Source organism: Danio aesculapii, chromosome 15, assembly GCF_903798145.1.
Source record: "Danio aesculapii chromosome 15, fDanAes4.1, whole genome shotgun sequence".
NCBI lineage: Eukaryota > Metazoa > Chordata > Actinopteri > Cypriniformes > Danionidae > Danio > Danio aesculapii.
The window spans coordinates 3,344,479-3,365,659 of record NC_079449.1 but is presented as its reverse complement, the minus strand read 5'-3'; the positions used below and the strand labels follow the sequence as shown (position 1 = coordinate 3,365,659).

General features: G+C 37.6%; 1 protein-coding gene and 1 long non-coding RNA gene across 5 annotated transcripts in view; both read right to left on the bottom strand.

The window, feature by feature from the left end:
- Window positions 1-21,181, bottom strand: part of fgf12b (fibroblast growth factor 12b) — a 110,186-nt gene that overhangs the window by 45,059 nt on the left and 43,946 nt on the right. The window lies entirely within an intron of this gene.
- Window positions 2,188-5,849, bottom strand: LOC130241430 (uncharacterized). 2 transcript variants are annotated; one of them, XR_008838876.1, is made up of 8 exons: window positions 5,554-5,849; window positions 4,567-4,845; window positions 4,308-4,480; window positions 3,969-4,069; window positions 3,707-3,862; window positions 3,407-3,553; window positions 3,140-3,267; window positions 2,188-3,047 (listed from the first exon to the last, which is right to left on the bottom strand). It is a non-coding gene; the product is annotated as an uncharacterized LOC130241430 (long non-coding RNA). The 2 variants fall into 2 exon arrangements; XR_008838875.1 differs by having other exon boundaries at window positions 3,434-3,553.

The following is a 21,181-nucleotide window of genomic DNA, read 5'->3' as shown; positions in this document are numbered from 1 at the left end:
GGCCAGTTCTGTGTGGAGTTTGAAAAATGTAACCCTTTGTTGTTGTGAATGAGTGTGTATGGGTGTTTCCCAGTGATGGGTTACACCTGTGTAAAACATATGCTGGAAAAGTTGGCGGTTCATTCCACAGTGGCGACCTCTGAAATAGAGACTGAGCCAAAGGTAAATGAATGAATGAATATTTAACTTTATCATCACACAGCTCATCTATAACATGATGAATATAATAATATACAATAAACTCTGGCATCATGCTTTTCTGTAAAGCTGCTCAAAACAATATGAATTGTGAAGTATGTGTTACTAAAAATGAATTTCAATAAATGTATAACATGTAATTTTTATTTTTATTTATTTTTAATTTCATTAGTAAAATGTACTAGCACTTACTGTGAAAACTATTGTGTCAGTGTGTACAATTAAATCTCATTGCATTGCATTCAGCCACTGGCTAATCTGAAAACTCATATAAATCTGCATTTGACATTATTATTTACTTATTTTTTTAAAAAGACAGACTAATATACCAACACTCTTGAATTCTAAAGGTGCTCTAGGTTTACAGCTCAATGCTGCCGGTTAGTGGTGAGCAGTATGAACTGCAGCTTAAACAGCATCAGCTCCACAAATAAACACTACACAGAGACTAATCACTTTTAAAGAATTTAATGCTGTGGAAAAAGCGATTCCTTTAAGTCTAATTCAACTTATTAAAGAACCAGAGCTGAACTTAAATGGAATAAGTATATTTGATAAAAAAAAGTATGTAATAATAAATATATTCGACAAATTTTCCAAAATAAAAACATCCTTAATTGACCTAATAGACTGGAAAAAAGCCTGGCTATTACCTCATAAGACCTGCATTCCCAATAAAACAAAAGAGGTTCATTTTAAAATTCTACATCAAATATATCCAGCGAATAGTACTTTAGCAAAGTATATGGAGGTTGATAGTTCATGCTCATTTTGTAAAGCTGAAGAGGAAACCCTGATTCTCATAGTTTCTTCAGTGTGAAAACACAAAAAGCTTTTGGAATAGCTTATATCTTCATATTATAGGTAATTACATTGCTTCTTCCAGCCATTTTCAACTACAAGATATTATTTGTTACTATAAATGTAAACCAATATACCAGAAAACTACATTATTCACTTTTTATTTTGTATGGGAAGTATTTTATTCACAAACAAAAATTCTCTAATTCACAGCCTTCTTTTTCACATTTTTTAATTTTGATTAAATCTCTTAGACTGGTTAAAAACAAGAAAAGTTATAGATCCTTGGATTATTATGAGGATTATTTTGGAAAATCACGGATAAATCTATGAAATACGGATAAAACAGATTTAGTTTTAGAATCCACTTAAAGCTACAAATAATGGCACATCTGATTACTGATCATGTGGTGAATGTTAATCCACCATCTACACTCTAAAAACAAATGTGTTGAAAACAACACAACATGTGTTATTTTCAACACATGTTCTGAGTGTGCTCAGGGACAACACATGTTGAGTTAAGTTTAACACACAAAATGTGTCATAAAATGTAACACATTAATGTGCAGCATAAGTTGACACACAGATGTGTTATTTTTGTATGTATCTAACACAACTATGTGTTACTATTTAGTTTTTATAATTTTAAATGTAAAAAATATTATAAATGCTAAATCAATATACAAAATCTCACAGGAAACATTAAACACTGTTCACATACTGTTTATTTTTTTTCCTTTAACATGGAATTAATGCATTCAAATGTTTTATAGCATTTCATTGTAAAAACAATTAGCTGTACATAATATAAAAACTCACTTTAAAAAGCATTAATTAAATTGAACTCATATCTGTTACGTACGCCAAATAAAATGTCAAATATGTATGAAACAGTTCCCAACATATAAATTTTCAAAATTATTCTATAGTGAAAGAAATAACCATAGCACACTGTTTTTTGTATTCACCTACATGTAAGGTGTTTGTATTAACAAAATAAATCATTGTAAAATCTAGTCAAAACACTTCAAACATTTAGGTAACCCTTTATAGTAACAACATGCTATAAATCATTTATTAAGCATTAGCAAATAGTTAATTCACTATTTGTTAAGCATTAACTCTACATTATAAGACATTAGTAAGCGGTTAATTAATGAATTAACTATTTCCTAATGCTTAATAAATGATTTATAGGGTGTAGTTATTATAAAGTGTTACCGAAGTTTCAACCACTAACATGTTTAAAACAAAATTTTGTATTTAGGAGTTACATACTGCTGATCACAAAATGACACAATGTCTAGAGGTCTGTAATCTATTAAGTCCCCAGGCAGCAAAGCCATGTCAAAATCATTTGTTCGGATGACAAAGAAGGAAAAAGATGTTCATCAAAATACTTTACTCTTAAAACTCTCAGAAACATATGGACATTATCCTCAAGTTACTTATTCTGCTTTCATCAATTTGATTGGATATATCCAAGTTCTCTGTGTGTCCTGACTCTATAGAAGGGCATGAATTCATTTTAAAGTGATCTCTGTTCAGATGTTTTAAAAAGGAATTGTAATTAACCATTTTGACTAAAAAATAGTTAGGTTGTGACTATCATAGAGTACATGCACTTCCCTTAAATGCCAAATTAACCCCTTTGTTTCAACACAATCATTTTAAAGACACTTTGGACAGGTGTACATGCTTATTTCAATTAGGTACGAGACTGCACCTTAGCAATCAATTCCATGAACTTTGATCGTTTGCAAGACAAAGACAGGTCATATATATATATATATACACTCAAAAAAATTAAAACAGAAGACAGTTGGCATGGATACTGAAGAGTGCACAGCCAGAAGAATTTGAAAAGTCTGTCACAGCACAGGTCAGGCTTTCAACATCAAATGGAAGAGCAAAAGAGTCATTCTTTGCCACAATTACGTACTGGGATCATGTCCTATAGAACCGATGGAAAACAACTGCGGCTGAGCTGACTTCACGGTCCCTTTCATGGATTCAGCGAGCAAAGATGTAACGTTAGTACCAGCCTTCAGGAATGAAACAATGAAAAGCATTAGAAAATGTTGCTGCATTAGAAACAATTTTATTTATCACAAGCTAACACAATAAAAAAATATACCGGAACTTGTACCAACAGGTAGGACACAGCAGAAGTCACACAGCATTTACTCCCAGCTACACTTCTCACAGATGCATTGGGTGGAAGAAGATGAATAAGGATCTTCAACATAGTGTAACACAGCTCATCTTGAAGTGAAGATACAGGTCACATGCAAAAGAAGAATTTAAACAATTTATTTGAAATTAATACTTTACCTTGAATAGAATATTAATATTCACATTAAGTTTTCTCTTTTAAACTATGTTTAGAAAAGTGTGCACATACAACAGACATTTTGGCTGAAACTCACACCATCATGCTGATTGTCAGCCTTCTCCAGTAAGTGTCTGATGTCATTTTTCCTCTCCAAGGATGCTATTTTCTTGAGTTTTGGAATTATCGTCCCGTCCCATTTCCGGATTCAATGTCCATCTTCAAAGAAAGGAAGAAAGAAATTAGAAAATAAGAAATATTAATATTACAATTATGAAATAAATGTTTGTGTAAAGTTATGTCTTAGTTGAGCATGTCTATTACCAAATCTGGCATGTCAAGAAATCCTCTTTATCAGAGTCAACCACTCACTTGGTACAGTTTCATCTGGACTTGGTAAAGAAGGTTGCGGTGTACAATGACGATGTTTCAAACTGTACACCCGCTGGCTCTGTTGAAGCTTTCATCTGATGTTACGTAATCTCATTTCAATAAATCCACTGTGTGATGGCCCAGCAAAAAATGCTCCTGACATTAGTAATGCAAAAACAGAACTAATTAAAGTCAAGTATAGATGAGCAACTTATATACACATTCCTAATAAATTCAGTTTATAATGTAAAACCATTCTTACATGTCCCTCGTTTTCACCAAAGGGCACATGAATCCTTAACGAGGGGAACAATGACACAATCTCTTTTGGTAGTGCCAGTTTTTCTGTACCAAATTGGATAGCTAAAAAAGTTAAAAAATAAAATAGTTGCATAAATTGCTCTTACACAAACATTGACAAACATAATAAAACTGACTAAACAGTGGTACTTTGGAATTGATTGGGATAAATTGATTGTTAAATGTATTTATTTAAAATATTTTTAAAAAATATTATTTTAATATATAACTTATTGAAATAAATGTAATTTAATTTGAAAATAAATTTACCTTACATGAAATAATTAAACCACATACTCACAATGCATGTTTCTCTACAAGGTCACTGACAGCAACTTTAACAAGAATCTTTCATGAGAAAATGGACAGCGTCTTTGTCTCTTCATGTTCTCTCAGGATTGTAGAGGCTTTTTCTTCAAGCAGCGTCAGCAAACTAGTTGTGGTGCCAGTCTGAGTTGAATCTGTTAAAGGACACTAAGAAATGCCAAAAACATTTTATTTATTTAAATGTTTACTTTTATCTATAGTAATATAAAGGGAGAAAGATATTAATGTTTTACCTGTAATGAGTGCACACTTTCTAATGAGTCGGGGGTGTTGCTTGCAATATAATTTATTTGAAATTTGTCAAGCTCCTGTTCTCCTGCATTTACATCAGTGTCAATGAACTCTTGAAAATCTGTGTCAAATTTCAATATTCAATCAAGAGATAGTCGAGACAGTTCAGGTTTGACTGAGGATAGTTTTCTCCATATTTCCTTTCCGTCTATGAAGACAGTTGCAAGAACTCGGTGTAAAACTGTTAGAGGGACTGTAATTTGTTCCTCGACTTCCATCATCTAAGTAAAAGAGAAAGAAATCCATATATACACAGCACAATGAGAAAACACACACAAGTAACTGTGTATGACAATAAAAAGTACATTTTAAATAGTATGTGACTAGCTGGGTAGCACAAAATGGCGCGCAATGTTGATTTCATTAAAGATATTCATATTTAAGACATTGTTTATGAATTTGCTCACTCCGCGGCGCCATTTGGTGTTTGTACAAAACTAACGTTATGACAAAGGATTCTTGTTTAAATTCCTGCCGCAAAGCGTCATCTTAGGCTTTTTATTAAATAACATTATGATACTAACGTAAATGTATAAATTGTGTCCGGTAACATTACCTCACGTGTCAGAGACGCGGAAGCTTTAAAGTGACGCGGAGCCGGTGATTTTAAAGTAACGGTAACTCTCATAACGTACCAAAATGCAATACATATTTAGCGTAAGTCTTTCGCCTTATATGTAACTTATTAACAATTCTGCCAAGTGCCAAAGCAGCTTTACAAAAGACGCGCCAGAAGCGTTAGCTTGCACGGCTAAAGTTGATGTTGCATGACAGAGAGTTGCCAAGTCACCCGTGTTTTTGGAGTACGAAACATGGAGACATAATAAAAGTAACAAAAATAACTTCTTGGTCAACTAACACAAAACATTCTCGCGCAGACTGGAAACAATATTTACTATCGTAGACGAATTGTAATTAATTTCACTCACCTGAGGCAGAGAGGTGCATTATCCGACAGAGGTCTGGGAGAGCGACGGTTGAAAAAAAACGTCACTGCGCATGCGCGTGTAGAAATTCCACAGCATAAATCCCGAAATACAGAATTTTCAACCACATTCTCACAATTGCTTATTTTATATTACCATCATGATAAATAAACTACATAAACACATAACACAGTGCCATTTGACTACGACCAAAAATGCACTGTATTCCAACATACTGTTTAAATGTGTTTAACACAGTCATTGTGTAAACAGTTAAGCACAATATTAACACACAATGTGTCTGTAGTAACACAAAATGTGTTACGATCTGTTTAACACATTTTTTGTGTAAATTTTTAACACATCATTTTTAAGAGTGTACACTTTTCCAAGAGTGGATAAAAGACTTCCATTGGCTTCGAGTCTGCTCTGAAAATAACTAAACATTCACTGTAAAGTCTGTGGGACGGAATTTTGAGGTAACTGTTTGCCACATCTACACATTTTAAGCACGAGAGGTTGTGTTTAATCCTTCATTTAATCGCCAGACGCTGTCAGCCGTACAAGTGGCAGCTATATGTAAAATTTAAAACCACATACACCATCGCAAAAGGGCTTGCAATGACCAAGATTAAACTAATATTGCAGCTCATGAAAAGACCGGTATTGCTATTAAAATGACCTATGCAAATAATAAGGTGTATGTCAAAAGCATCTGTGCAATATCAGACACCACCCATGAGAACACAGTACAGTTATCATTAACAGATTCATTCATGTCAAGCAGTGCGTGCAGGGCCGGTGAGCGGTCTGTGTTTTGATGTTTTTATTGATGTTTTTATTAAATCTATTAGACTGGTTAAAAACAAGAAAAGTTATAGATCCTTGGATTATTATGATGACTATTTTGGAAATATCACGGATAAATCTATGAAATATCTTGAGATTCAATCTAAGACATTTTAAACATATCAGAGATTCTCTGACGTATGAGGCCTCTGGTGTGTATTTAAATACTATGGTTGTTTCCACATTTGTTGTACTGTATAGCGAGCCGGTCTCAGGCATGTAAATCATCTTTAACATCGTGAAATTCACTTAAAATTCATGATAAAAAGCCTCGGTTGTAGCGTCACTGCAATATCTTAAAAAACATGGTCTCTTAAGTTTTGATAATATTATTAAATAATCCAATATTTGTTTTGTCTTCAAAGTTATTCACAATCTTTCTGCTCCATCGTAAAAAAAAAAACATTTATGGCTCGTTTCCACTGACTGGTACGGTACGGTATGTTTCGGTTTGGTACGGGTCACCTTTATCAGGCTTGCGTTTCCACTAACAAGGGTACTCTTTTGGTGGGCGTGGTGTATGACAGAAAGTTTCAGTCGACGTCACTCTCACTCGAGGAAATGTCTACAATAAAGCTGTATGGGTCGTTCACATATCATATGAAAAGCACTTTTCACAAAACAGATGCTTCATACATAAATACTTGTGTAGAAATGTTTATTACTAACTTTTCTATGAACATGAGTTGATTATAACTGCAGATCAATGATAGTGCGAAACAGACTACTGTAACATCTGTAATTATATTAAATAACTAAATAAATGAACATATATAAACACATACAGCCCCTTACAGCCTCTGATATGTTACCAACTACAAAAGAACTACATATAGCAGACATTTCGCCCGTATTTAGGTTCAAAACAACAGATATTATAGCCTACAGTCAGTGAAAACCTTTTATCTGTGTATTTAAGCTTCAGCAGCACATGTAGCCTCTGTTAGACAGTAATTCCGTCATTCCCGGTTCATATTAGTCCAAAATGTGAAGATGATAAGTTAGTTATACATGGAATTTTGTTCACGTTTGTTGAAAAAATAATGTGCTCCTTTTTTCCGCCTTCTTTGTTTCTTCACGCTTCACTCTCGCGTTTGTCAGTGTCTGACAGGATCGAGTTTCAAAAGCACACCAATAATCAAGCGCAGGTTATTATCATCAGCTCAAGAAGTGTGTTATTTCAGATATAATGTTAGACGCGGGCGAGCGCTAGCAAGAAAGCGAAACCGCTCGCGCCTCAGACTGGCTCGTAAAAAACTACGGTCCACAGGGTAAATCTGCTCTTCTTCTTGGATTTGTGGCTGTTCATCAAGCCGACGACAAGGTTTGTTTGAGCCCAGGTCGACCATGGCTCGTTATTATATGTATTTATAATTCCGCTATAATCTCTCGCTGTGTAATTCAAACATGGCGGGTTTTTTGTTTTCATTCTGGCTTGTTGCGTAAGCGAATGACGTATCTCTGTAAACCAATAGCGTTCAGCTGCGCGTGTGGCTCCGCCTTTTGGTACCCTTTCTCGTGTTTGGTACCCTTTCAAAAGGGTGCCGAAAAAGTGGTACGGTACGGTTCGGTTCGGTACGCTTTTTGACAGTGGAAACGGCCATAAAAGCGTACCAAACCAAACCGAACCGTACCGTACCACTCAGTGGAAACGGGCCATTAATTCCAAGTTAGAGAAAACATCGCGAACGACACGTTCTATGGTAAGAGGGGAATGTATTGCCTCAAGACGTAAGACCTCTTTTGGTCAATCTTCTTTTATTTATAAAGCCACAAATCCATGGAATTCTCTGCCAACAGAAATAATCACATGTACAAATTATAAGGTGTTTTCACGGCTGACTAGGAGGTGGCAAATCTAATTTGTACACACTGAGTGAGATGTTTTTGATTTGTTAGTGTTTTAGTTTATATGCGATTATGCCTGTATGTTTTAAACTGACTTTTTAATTAATTGGATATTATTGTTTTAATTTTAACCAGTCCAGGAACTGCAGGTGGAAAATAGCCATCCTGCTCAGGGCTCGAAATTAACCTTTTTTCTTGGTAGCACCGGTGCTCCTAACTTCAAAAATTTAGGCGCACCAGACAAAATTTAGTGGCATCCACCAAAAATTCTGAGCACAGTTACTACACGTTTTATATTAACAGATTTATTGCATTTTAAACCAACTCTAATCAAAACTAACAAATAAACAAAAATCTGCATGCGCCCACCGGCCCTGCACACACAGCTTGACATGAATGAGATGTACTGAGCTAATGATAATAACTGTGCTGTTCTCATGGGTGCTGTCTGATATTGCACAGATGCTATTGACATGTATTGTTTTCATACGTCATCTTAATAGCATTAACGTTCTTTTCACGACCTGCAACATTAATGTCATCTCAGTGAATGCATGCTCTTTAGCAATGGTCACACGACTGATAGCATCATAGTGATTAAATGAAGGATTAAATAGAACATCTTATGCTTAAAATGTGCAGATGTGGCAAATACTGTTACTTGCAAACTTCATCACACCGCCTTTAAGGTGAATGCTTTACCGTTAGTCAATTTCATAGCGGACTTTAACCACTGGAAGTCTTTTACCCACTCTTGGAAAAGTGTAAATGCTGGATTAACATTCACTACGCGATCACTAATCAGATGTGCCATTATTTGTAACTTTAGGTGGTTTCTAAAGATAAATCTGTCAGTGTTGTTTTCATTCTCTCGTATCCAGACCTTTACATTTTCGCGGCTGTAGCTCTCTGTCATCTGAACTGAGTGATTGACAGCTGATATTAACCAATCCATTTGCGTTCTGTTCTAGCGCAGTGGGCCAATAAGAAGAGCTTGAAGGCGGGGCAGTCATTGCGGGCTTTGTTTACTGCAGCAAGGTAACATGTCGACTGTTTTAAACCATTCCTGAGCGCTCCCTTTGGTGTTTTTAGGTGCAACGATGCTTAATGCGTGAATGTGTCCTAAATCGGTGCATGCGGTGAAGATTTTGCTGTGAAAACACGGCAACAATTTTATGCACTCGCACAAATGCTCCCAAATTTATTGGTGCATATGCGACCAAAACGGTTGCAATTTCGAGCCCTGCTGCTACAACCTGGCACAATGCATCTTTCCTCTTTGAGGTTAATGTAATTTTTGTGCATGTCCCTGTTAAATACATACATTCATTCATTCACACATAAGTCCTTATTTATTTATGTATCTCTGTATAATTTTTATTTTCTTCTCTTTATGTTTTTCTTTTTTTTTTACATATGTCACACACATTTTTTATATGTATTTATAATATTATTTAACCTGATCTGATATGTTATTATCATTGTTACTATTATTGTCTTTTTTGTGTAAAATCGAATTCATTCATTCATTTTATTTTCGGCTTAGTCCTTTTATTAATCTGGGGTTGCCACAGCGGAATGAACCGCCAACTTATCCAGCATGTCTTTTATGCAGCGGATGCCCTTCCAGCTGCAACTCATCACTGGGAATCATTCATATACTCTCATTCACACACATAAACTACGGACAACTTAGCCTACCCAGTTCACCTATACCACATGTCTTAGTTGGGACTTGTTGGGGAAACCGGAGCACCCGGAGAACACCCATGAGAACATGGGGAGAACATGCAAACTCCACACAGAAATGCCAACTGATCCAGCCGAGGCTCAAACCAGTGACCTTCTTGCTGTGAGGCGAACTTGCCACCCACTGCGCCACCGTGACGCCCAAAATCGAATTTTGTATGTTCGTTATTGAAGTCAATAAACCAAAACCTCATCGAGACTGATCAATGATTTATGTGTGAGTGTGTGTATTTGCGTGATGCAATCATTTATTCTGAGCGCCTGCATCATTTATGAGGGGAAAAAAATGACCATCTTTCAAACCTCTCTGCATGCACTCACACACACTCACATCCACACGCAGCTTTTAAACACCACTATATCCTGCAGCTAAAAACATCCCTGTCTAAACATCTATGAACGCTCATGAGCGTGAACGTTCACTCAGACAGATGCTACACTGGTAAACACAGACAAAGGAACTCAGTATCCATGGCAACTACGGAATTTGTTATTTGTGTTCTATTTATGATGCAGAGGCTTTGTTTAATTGTGAATGTAACACAGTGGAGACGTATATGTCATCTTCATGCTCTCTCTTCATATTTTCCCTGTATTCATCAGGGGTCGCTACAGTGGAATGAACCGCCAACTTATCCAGCATATGTTTTACATGGCAGATGCCCTTCCAGCTGCAACCCAGTATTGGGAAACACCCATAAACACTCATCCACACACATACACTACGGACAATTTAGTTTATTAAATTCACCTATAGCGCATGTGTTTGGACTGTGGGGGAAACCGGAGCAACCGGAGGAAACCCACACCAACACGAGGAGAACATGCAAACTCCACATAGAAATGCCAACTGGCCCAGCCGGGGCTCGAACCAGTGACCTATTTGCTGTGAGGCGATAGTGTTAACCACTGAGCCACCATGTCGCCTCCTTTCTTATTTTAACCAGAAAGATCAACTCCACTAGATGGCAGTACAACAGCATGTAGACTTAAATGTGACCCTGGAGCACAAAGCAGGTGTTATGTTGCACCAGAATATTTTTGGCAATGGCTAAAAATACACTGTAGGAGTCCTTTCATCGGTTATATTAAAGATGTGGAATTAAAAGAGGAAGAAGAGGATGAATAATTTTTGTGTGGATGATGCAGCGTACACTGTACACTTTTGGTTGTTTGTGTTTTTGTTTTGTTTTTTATATATATATATATATATATATATATATATATATATATATATATATATATATATATATATATATATATATATATATATATATAGATATATATATTCATACATACACACATACATACACACTCACCGGCCACTTGTCCAACTGCTCGTTAACACAAATTTCTAATCAGCCAATCACAAGGCTGCAACTCAATGCATTCATGCATATAGACATGGTCAAGACGATCTACTGCAGTTCAAAGCGAGCATCAGAATGGGAAAGAAAGATGATTTAAGTGACTTTGAACGTGGCATGGTTGTTGGTGCCAGACGGGCTGGTCTGAGTATTTCAGAAACTGCTGATCTACTGGGATTTTCACGCACAACCATCTCTAGGGTTTACAGAGAATGGTCTGAAAAAGAGGAAATATCCAGTGAGCGGCAGTTCTGTGGGCGCAAATGCCTTGTTGATGCCAGAGGTCAGAGGAGAATGGCCAGACTGGTTCCAGCTGATAGAAAGGCAACAGTAACTCAAATAAGCACTCGTTACAACCGAGGTCTGCAGAAGAGCATCTCTGAACACACAACACGTCCAACCTGGCAGGCGGATGGGCTACAGCAGCAGAAGACCACACCGGGTGCCGCTCCTGTCAGCTAAGAACAGGAAACTGAGGCTACAATTCACACAGGCTCACCAAAACTGGACAATAGAAGATTGGAGAAACGTTGCCTGGTCTGATGAGTCTCCATTTCTGCTGCCACATTCAGATGGTCGGGTCAGAATTTGGCATCAACAACATAAAAGCATGGATCCATCCTGCCTTGCATCAGCGGTTCAGGATGGTGGTGGTGGTGTAATGTTGTGGGGGATATTTTCTTGGTACACTTTGGGCCCATTAGTACCAATTAAGCATCGTGTCAACACCACACAGCCTATCTGAGTATAAGAGATATGGTCATGCCCAACTGAGCCTGGTTTCTCTCGAGGTTTTTTATCCCTCACTTTGGCCAATTGGTGAAGTTTTTTTCTTCTGCACTGTCGCCTCTGGCTTGCACGGTTCGGGACTTGTAGAGCTGCGCATTGATGGATTTGCATTTGAACTGAACTAATCTAACCTGAAACTGAACTTAAACTCTGAAAACTGAACTGACACTGTTTCAATTTACTATGATCTTCTATGTGAAGCTGCTTTGACACAATCTACATTGTAAAAGCGCTATACAAATAAATATGAATTGAATTGAATTGCTGCTGACCATGTCCATCCCTTTATGACCACAGTGTACTCATCTTCTGATGGCTACTTCCAGCAGGATAACCCACCATGTCATAAAGCGTGAATCATCTCAGACTGGTTTCTTGAACATGACAATGAGTTCACTGTACTCAAATGGCCTCCACAGTCACCAGAGCTCAATCCAATAGAGCTCCTTTGGGATGTGGTGGAAAGGGAGACTCACATCATGGATGTGCAGCCGATAAATCTGCAGCAACTGTGTGATGCTATCATGTCAATATGGACTAAAATCTCTGAGGAATATTTCCAGTACCTTGTTAAATCTATCCCATGAAGGATTAAGGCAGTTCTGAAGGCAAAAGGGGGATCAACCTGGTACTAGTAAGGTGTACCTAATAAAGTGGCCGGTGAGTGTATGTATAACCTATAGCAATATGTAACCTGCTTCAGCACATCTGCTTGTGTATTAGACATGATCCTGAAAAGCTTGATTGGCTGCTTCAGTGTGTTTGATTATGCTTGAGCTCGGTAGCTCTATTTAAAAAATAAATTAATAAATTGGTAACACTTTATATTGATGGTCCATTTGAGTATTAGTAGACTGTCTGTTTATTATCTACTGATACTGCTCCATCAATAGAGATTTAACTGACTATAAGAAACTTAACAAGTACATGTCAGTTTACACTAACCCCAACCCTAACAGTCTACCTATAATCTAATGAGAATTAGTTGGCATGCTGATGCAATATACTTAATTCAACAAATGGACCATCAAAATAAAGTGACACCATAAAAATTAATCAAATATAATTTACTTTTCACTAAAGATACATGACTTTTCTTGTCTCTCAGTGATTACTTATGAATTATATCATTATTGAATCATTTATATCCTTATCATAATAAACGCCAGAAACAATTTGTGATATATTTTATTATTATTATAATATTTAATAAGTCCATATCCCCCATCCCTACCCTCTGCTGTAATCCTGCTTTCATGCATCAAAACAGCAGCAGCACTGCACTGCATATGCTAATAATTCAGCTATATGCACAATGAAAGCACGGGTCGCCATGGTAACATGGCATGACGTCACACACACGCAACGACATCACTGCACTGACACCACAACTCCGACATGATTTCAGAAATATTAACCAAAGCGCGGTTCACTGCGGTTAAACTCTGACTGCAAGAAAAAAAATCAAGGTCAGTCTGCTATAAATAACCACGTTCATCAATTATTTCTGCCTGACGATGTTTCTCTGCTCCACGCCTAAACAAGTACACTACAAATGTGGAACACACACTCACACACACAATGAAACATACACTAATATTGTTGCAAAATTAAGCCAAGCACAACCGTCACAGGGTTTCCAAGGCAGCAGAGACATGGATTTTGTTTCAATGAAGATGCAGTTCATTCAAAATCATATAGAAAAGCAAAATAAAGGCCCTTTCAGATGATAGTGTGTGTTTATGAGGTTTTCACGCATCATTGGGACTCAGATCAGCATTCAAATCCCTCCTGATGACATCATAACACTGTCACTTTATGTTTTCTTGTTAATATTTTGGTTTTGACTTCAATTTAGATCATTTCAGTGAGTACATGGATACCAATAATCAGATTTTAATATGATTAAGACTATACTGTTTAAGAGTCTACCATGTAAACAGCATAATCGTACTAAAGAGAAATCAAATTAAGACATGTGGTCCGATTTTAGTCGCATTACTAAAGTGCAGTTTAGACATATAAACACCTTAATCAAACTATTACTGTCATGTAGGACTTTTCATCGCATGTTATGACTGGATAGTCTATACACACACTGCAGTTTGACACTATTATCTGCACCTACCAAGTCAGTGAAGACCACAGACACCTGCATCGCGAAATGCCAAGGCTTTTTTCTCCCATTCAGAGTGCGGTATGAAATCCTATTAAAACTACACTCTTCCAGCAGTTCACAGTTGCATCCAATATCTCGTTTGTCAGGGGGGCATGCATGAAATGTTCCTGCAGTGCCAAACTGCAGTTAATGTCGACAAATTAAAAATGAAACATACAAAATTACATAAAACTCCAGTGGAAACGTGGATAGTACGGTGACGCAATGACGATAATTGAATTATGTGTTATAACATGTAAAACGAGATCATGAAAGTAACGGCATCGCAAAAGCAACTCATGTATCCTTCATCTTAATATTCTCTTAACTAGATTATAGGCTTGTACACACCGGAATGCTTTTCGTTTGCGTTTATCATCGGCATTTTACGAGACGTTTTTCCGCATTCAAACCCAAGCGATTCGCAAAATATGCAGAGTATGCAAAATCCCTCCTTGACGTTAGATGGCGCTACACAACTTTAAGCTTCTGACATCCCGCTTATAACACAGAAAAAGAATAAGAGAGGAAGTTCACACCCTTGTTGTAAAAGTTACTGGTGACTCCAACAAGCATGTTTCAAGTAGCAGCTCCAGCTCTAGCGATGAAGAAATGATTATTGTTCATCAGTGCAATAAGCAGCTCCACGTTCATATCGCCTCTGGGTGTCTTCTTCAATGTGTGCTTGCATTGACAGTTTTGCACCTGAGCGCCTCCAAGTGCTGTTTACTGTAACTTTAGCAGCTCTGTGCACGTGAACAAAAGTGCCAATCTGATTGGATGAGAAGGTTTTGCACACGGCATGTCAAAACAAAAAACGAGCATGAGGAGCTTCTTTAAAAATGACGCTTTTACGCCTGCCGTTTGGCGCGTTGGTGTGCACGATCACATTGGTGCTCTTTATTTAGTCACGAGGCGTTAAACTTCAACGGAAAACGCGAGCAAAAAACGTCTCGGTGTGCATGGGCCTTAAAGCAAATAATTTCATTGCTGATGTCCATGTAAACGTAGACATTGTGTGTTTTCGCCATCTGTAGTAGTCATTTACAGTGGTGTAAAGTAACTAATTACAAATACTCAGATTACAGTATTTGAGTAGTTTTTCTCAGGAATTGTAATTTACTGAGTGGTTTTTAAATGTGATCTTTTACTTTCCCTTGAGTACATGTTTACTGCAATATTAGTACTTTTACTCTACTACTTTCCCTCAACCTACAGTCACTACTTTATTTTTTCTTGTCTATGGGGATTAGAAGAATCAGTCCTGTGATTCCAATCAAACCACACATAGAAGGTAAATCTCATCATAATGAACAACCTCAAGATGTGGGCGATTTATAATTGCAGCAAACATTAAAAGTGTCCAAGAAGATGTCCAAAATCTTAACACACATTGACCCAGAGACTGTTTAGATGCATGTCACTGATGAGAAGATAACGGATGTTTACTGTATGATGACCAAAATGGCCTTAAACACCCAGCAGACACAGGACATCAACATGATGTCAGATTGACATTGTACCCCAACGGTGTGGGGACGTTGCATTTTATTTGAAAAATAAAATCGAATTGACCTTGGAACTCAACGTCAGGCTGATGTCAATGTCCAACGTCCAACCTAAAATAAACCAAATATAAGCGTCTAAGCTTGACATTGTGTGGACGTTACCACTATGACGTCTATCAGACTTTGGATTCTGGTTGCCATACCTGAGGAATAAATGTCAGTATTGGACATCAATATGACGTTGGTTTAAGATGTTCTCACGATGTTTGATTTTGGTTTCTGACACAGCCTAAAATCAACCAAATATCAACGTCATTTGATGTCATTATTAGAAATAAAAATAACGTTCTCCTTAACGTTGAATTTTGGTCACCTGACATCACAACCTAAATCTAACCTAATATTAACATCTTATGGCGTTGTGTGCCTGCTGGACAATAGCTAAATGCACTACAGAATGTTACGTTTACACACATCCACAAATGACATGTAAATGCATCAGCTTTTCACAGCGTAATACTCACTACTCTTGAGTACTTTTGAAAGGGCTACTTTTTACTCGTACTTTGAGTAATATTTACAAGATACTTTTACTCTACTTGCACTACATTTTTAGGTAAGTAATGCTACTTTTACTTAAGGATGATTTTTCAATACTCTTTCCACCACTGGTCATTTTTAAATAAGTGTAATATATTTTTATTTATTTTTCACTCATTTTAGTATACTTCAGAGTTATTTAAGTGAAAAAGTGTAATTAAGTCTAATTAAATAAAATAATCAAATATTTCACTTTATTTTTATATATATTTATATTTATTTATAATTAATATTTAGGGTTGACGCAGTGGCGCAGTACGTAGTGATGTCGCCTCACAGCAAGAAGGTTGCTGGTTCGAGCCTCGGCTGGGTCAGTTGGCATTTCTGTGTGGAGTTCATGTTCTGCATGTTCTCCCTGCGATCGCGTGGGTTTCCTCCGGGTGGTCCGGTTTCCCCCATGTGGGTACTGGTTATTTGGGTAAGCTAAATTGTCTGTAGTGTATGAGTGTGAATGAGTGTGTATGATTGTTTCCCAGAGATGGTTTGCGGCTGGAAGGGCATCCGCTGCATAAAAACGTGCTGGATAATTTGGTGGTTCATTCCGCTGTGGCGACCCCGGAATAATAAAGGGACTAAGCCAAAAAGAAAATGAATGAATGAATTTAATATTTAATATTTTTATTTCAGACAATGTTTGATATGGGCGGCATGGTGGCTCAGTGGTTAGCACTGTGGCCTCACAGCAAGAAGGTCACTGGTTCAAATCCCCGCTGGGTCAATTGGCATTTCTGTGTGGAGTTTGCATGTTCTCCTCGTGTTGGCGTGGGTTTCCTCCGGGTGCTCCGGTTTCCCCCCACAGTTCAAGCACATGCGATATAGGGGAATCGATGAAACTAAATTGGCCAAAGTGTATGAGTGTGTGTGAATGAGTGTGTATGAGTGTTTCCCAGTACTGGGTGCAGCTGTAAGGGCATCCGCTGCGTAAAACATATGCTGGAATAGTTGGCGATTCATTCCGCTGTGGCGACCTCTGATGAATAAAAAGCCGAAGCTAAATGAATGAATGAATTTTAAAGTTTCTTTTTACACTGAAGTCTTCAACTTTCTATAATTTTATATGTTTAGTTTAGTACTTCAACTTAAAGTGAAATAAAAAGAAGCTAAATTAATTTAGGCTTTAATGGCATCAGTACTTGGTTGTGTGTGTGTTCGAGCATGTGTGTGCGTTAAAAGTTTGGTTATTGATTCAAAACTGGGGCTGTTTCCAAATGCATTGCTGGCTCGGAAACACTGGCAAGATCCCATAATGCACCTGTGGATCCACAACAACAACAATAGAGCCCAGCAAACAATTCTGATTTCAGTCCCGGATAATAATACATTCCAGCACACCAGCTTCAACAGCCAGAACATGCAACTGTAAAGCCTGTACAAGCTTACTACTCAGACTACAATAAATCCCCATCTATCAGACAAAGCATTCAAAACTAGATACATATAACTAGTACACAATACACACAACAGGCTACACAACAATTCAGCCTCGCTTCTTACAGCCCTGAAATGCGTACAATGACAGGAAATCTTAATAGAAGTGAAGATGAACATTTATTTAACAATACTACCTACATAAATCAATCATCAACAGTCAATTATGTGTTCATATGTTGAATGTGTTTTATGTTAAATCTTTCACCTTGCACACTACTTGTCTATTTGCATCTATATGTGTTTATTTTTACATATTTATTGTCTGTTTAGGTACAGACTGTATTTAAATGTATATTGTTAATAAATCTCCATCTGTCAGAGAAAGCATTCAAAACTAGATATAACAAAATGAACTAAACTAAATGAGTTATACTTAATTAATTAAACTAACTTAACTAAATGCAAAAAATAAAGATTAAATAGGCACAAGAAATGTAGTGGTAGTTTTGTGTATTTATGTATTATGAGGTATATGTCGAAGCATGCTAATAGGACTTTTATTTTGCCAGTAACCTGGGTTAATCGTTTCCGGTGAATAGTATGCCAACGCAAAATCGGCTTGTTTAAGGTCTGTTTTCTTTAAAGGGCACCTAGTTTACCTCTTTTTTATGATTGAATATTAATATTATGGTTGTTCTGAGTGTGTCAGTTTAGGTTCAGTTTAAAACACAATTCAGATTTGTTTATTATAATGTGTTCAAAAGTGTCATGTTGGGGGCGTGTCCACAGCTCGCTGATTTATGGGTGTGTTGCTTCACATGTAAATTAATTTCGACTTCCCGCCAATGTAACAAGGGGGCGGGGCCATAAGCTCACCCGCTCTGCGTTTGCAACAGAGACAGGCAGACGGAGAAGGAGAGAGGATCAGCATTCAGTCGTACATGTACGACTCTGACACAGACCAAGCAGAGAGTACAAAATCATTTGTGTCTTTGTACAGTTTCACAGCCAACTGTGTGCTAGTTTCAAGTGCCGAGCTTGTACACAGAAACTAATAACCACACACACTGAATTAACTTTGACTGAGGCACCGGATGTGTCGCTCGAAGCCGCGACACGGCTTACCAGACACTCTCTGTGGCGCGGCAGAAACATGAAGTGTCCCGAATCGTCGTGCCACACATTTTTGAATTCTAAACATAGGTTTCTGCAGCGGTCCGCGGTGCCCAGCCGTCGACTTGAGTGTACCCTGATAGAAACCGATGTTTAGAATTCTAAACGCATGCTAGTTAAGATCACAGGGAGCTTCTGGGATCGCGAGAAATGCAAACGGCTGAAGTATAAGGTAGACTCAATGAGAAGTACACATGTTTGCAAACCTACCTAAAGATACAACCAATAATTCCGATTAGAGCGATAATGTGGAGAATATTGATCTTGTGTTGAGCCCAATGAGCCTTGCATCTAAAAATAGAGCTAGCGTGTTCCTTTAGTGATATCGCTTCGACTCACGCTGAAAATGGCGGACGTGAATCAACAAACTGAGGATATGATGACACGCCTGTCAATCAATATTGGTGGGCGGGGGGACCGCTCTCCTACGTCAGGTAGCGGTCGATTTGAAAACAGCTCCAATTGGTCCACCGTTTTTTATGTTGTTAAATTGAAAAAAAAGCACTGGGTGTGTTTATATCACCCCAATATGACGGTCTATACACCATACATGCACATATGTCTGTCCAAACAGGTTGAAAAGTAGATTTTTACCATAGGTGCCCTTTAAAAATCAGCGATCACCACTAGCTGAGTGATATCTGATATAAAGTGGGTCTCAGATTGTACAAGAAGCACTGCATTAAATGACATTTTCTCCCGTCATGTCTTTATAATATGAGCATTTATTTTACCCTAGTATATTCAATGGAGCTTCTGCGCTAGCCTGCCGATTCTGACAGGCGCGTGCGAGCAAATGGATATTTGTCTCGTTTTACGCCTTAGCAACTAAATGAATGCCAAAGTCTCTTTAACTGATTGTATTTTAATTACATTACAACATCGATGCGGTAAAAGGAACCGTATAAAATGGAAAAAAACTCACAATAGTTTATCACCGGAAGTTTATCAGTATGGGGAAAAACACTAGCTCGGCATATACCCTATTCAAAGACCAAAAAGGCCACCCATATCAGACAGTAAGCTGGACCACAAGTTCAAAAAATATAGTTTTATTATTTTTATCTATAATTATAAATATAGTTGTTGTTTTTAACATGTTTTGGTACGTCGGTGAATGACACAGTTTTGTAACTTAGGTGAATTTTAAAAATCTAATATTTAGGAGCAATAAAGCAGCACGTGGTCTTTAGGTGGCTTCTGAAGATGTCATTCATTCATTCAATCACTTTTTTATTTGGCTTAATCTTTTAATTCATCAGGGGTCACCACAGTGGAATGAACCGCCAACTTATGTACCAACTTACGCCAACCCAGTATTGGGAAACACACACATACACACTCATTCACAAACACTCATACACTACGGCCAATTTAGTTCATCCAATTCACCTATAGCACATGTGTTTGGACTGTGTGGGAAACCGGAGCACCCGGAGGAAACCAACGTACATTTGTTATAATATACATCAGGGCTATTTAATTGGCAGCCCGCTAGCCGAACTCGGCCCCTGAGGCAATTTGTTCCGGCTCTTCAAACAGTGTGACCAAGACATCAAAACTGAATTTAGTTTAGTCGAAAAACGGCCGCGATAGTTATGAAGTGGAGTGCATCTGTTCAATACAGCACGAGCTGCAGTTGAAGGCTGCACAGAGCGTGAGTCACCATGAGCCAGTGGCGCGAGCAGCCGAAACATTTGGATGTGTACAATGCACTGATATCGTTAACAGGGATGCAATGATTAGCCGATTTCACTATCAACTGCGCTTTAATTCGTCACAGTTAATTATTTGTAATTAGTCTTCTCTAAGCCGCATTTCATTTGCACAGAACGAAACGAAACTGCTGCAATTAAACAAAGTTATGCCAAATTGCCAACTGCATGCTAGTTTAAAGTTCCAAGCTTGTACACCGAGGCTAATACGCACGTACACTGTATTGACTATAGCAGCGGCCATTCCCATGTCACGTTCTACCTCCAACAAGTGGAGAACATGCAAACTCCACACAGAAATCCCAACTGGCCCAGCCAGGACTCAAACCAGCGACCTTCTTGCTGTGAGGCCATAGTGCTAACCACTGAGCCACTGTGGGGGGGTAGGGTGAGGTGGAGTAAACAGTTCTGAGGTTGAACGAGAGATATACAAAAGATGTAATATGTGTAAGACGATAAATAATAGTGCAACATAGGGGATGTGAGTGCGGTAGATATGATATG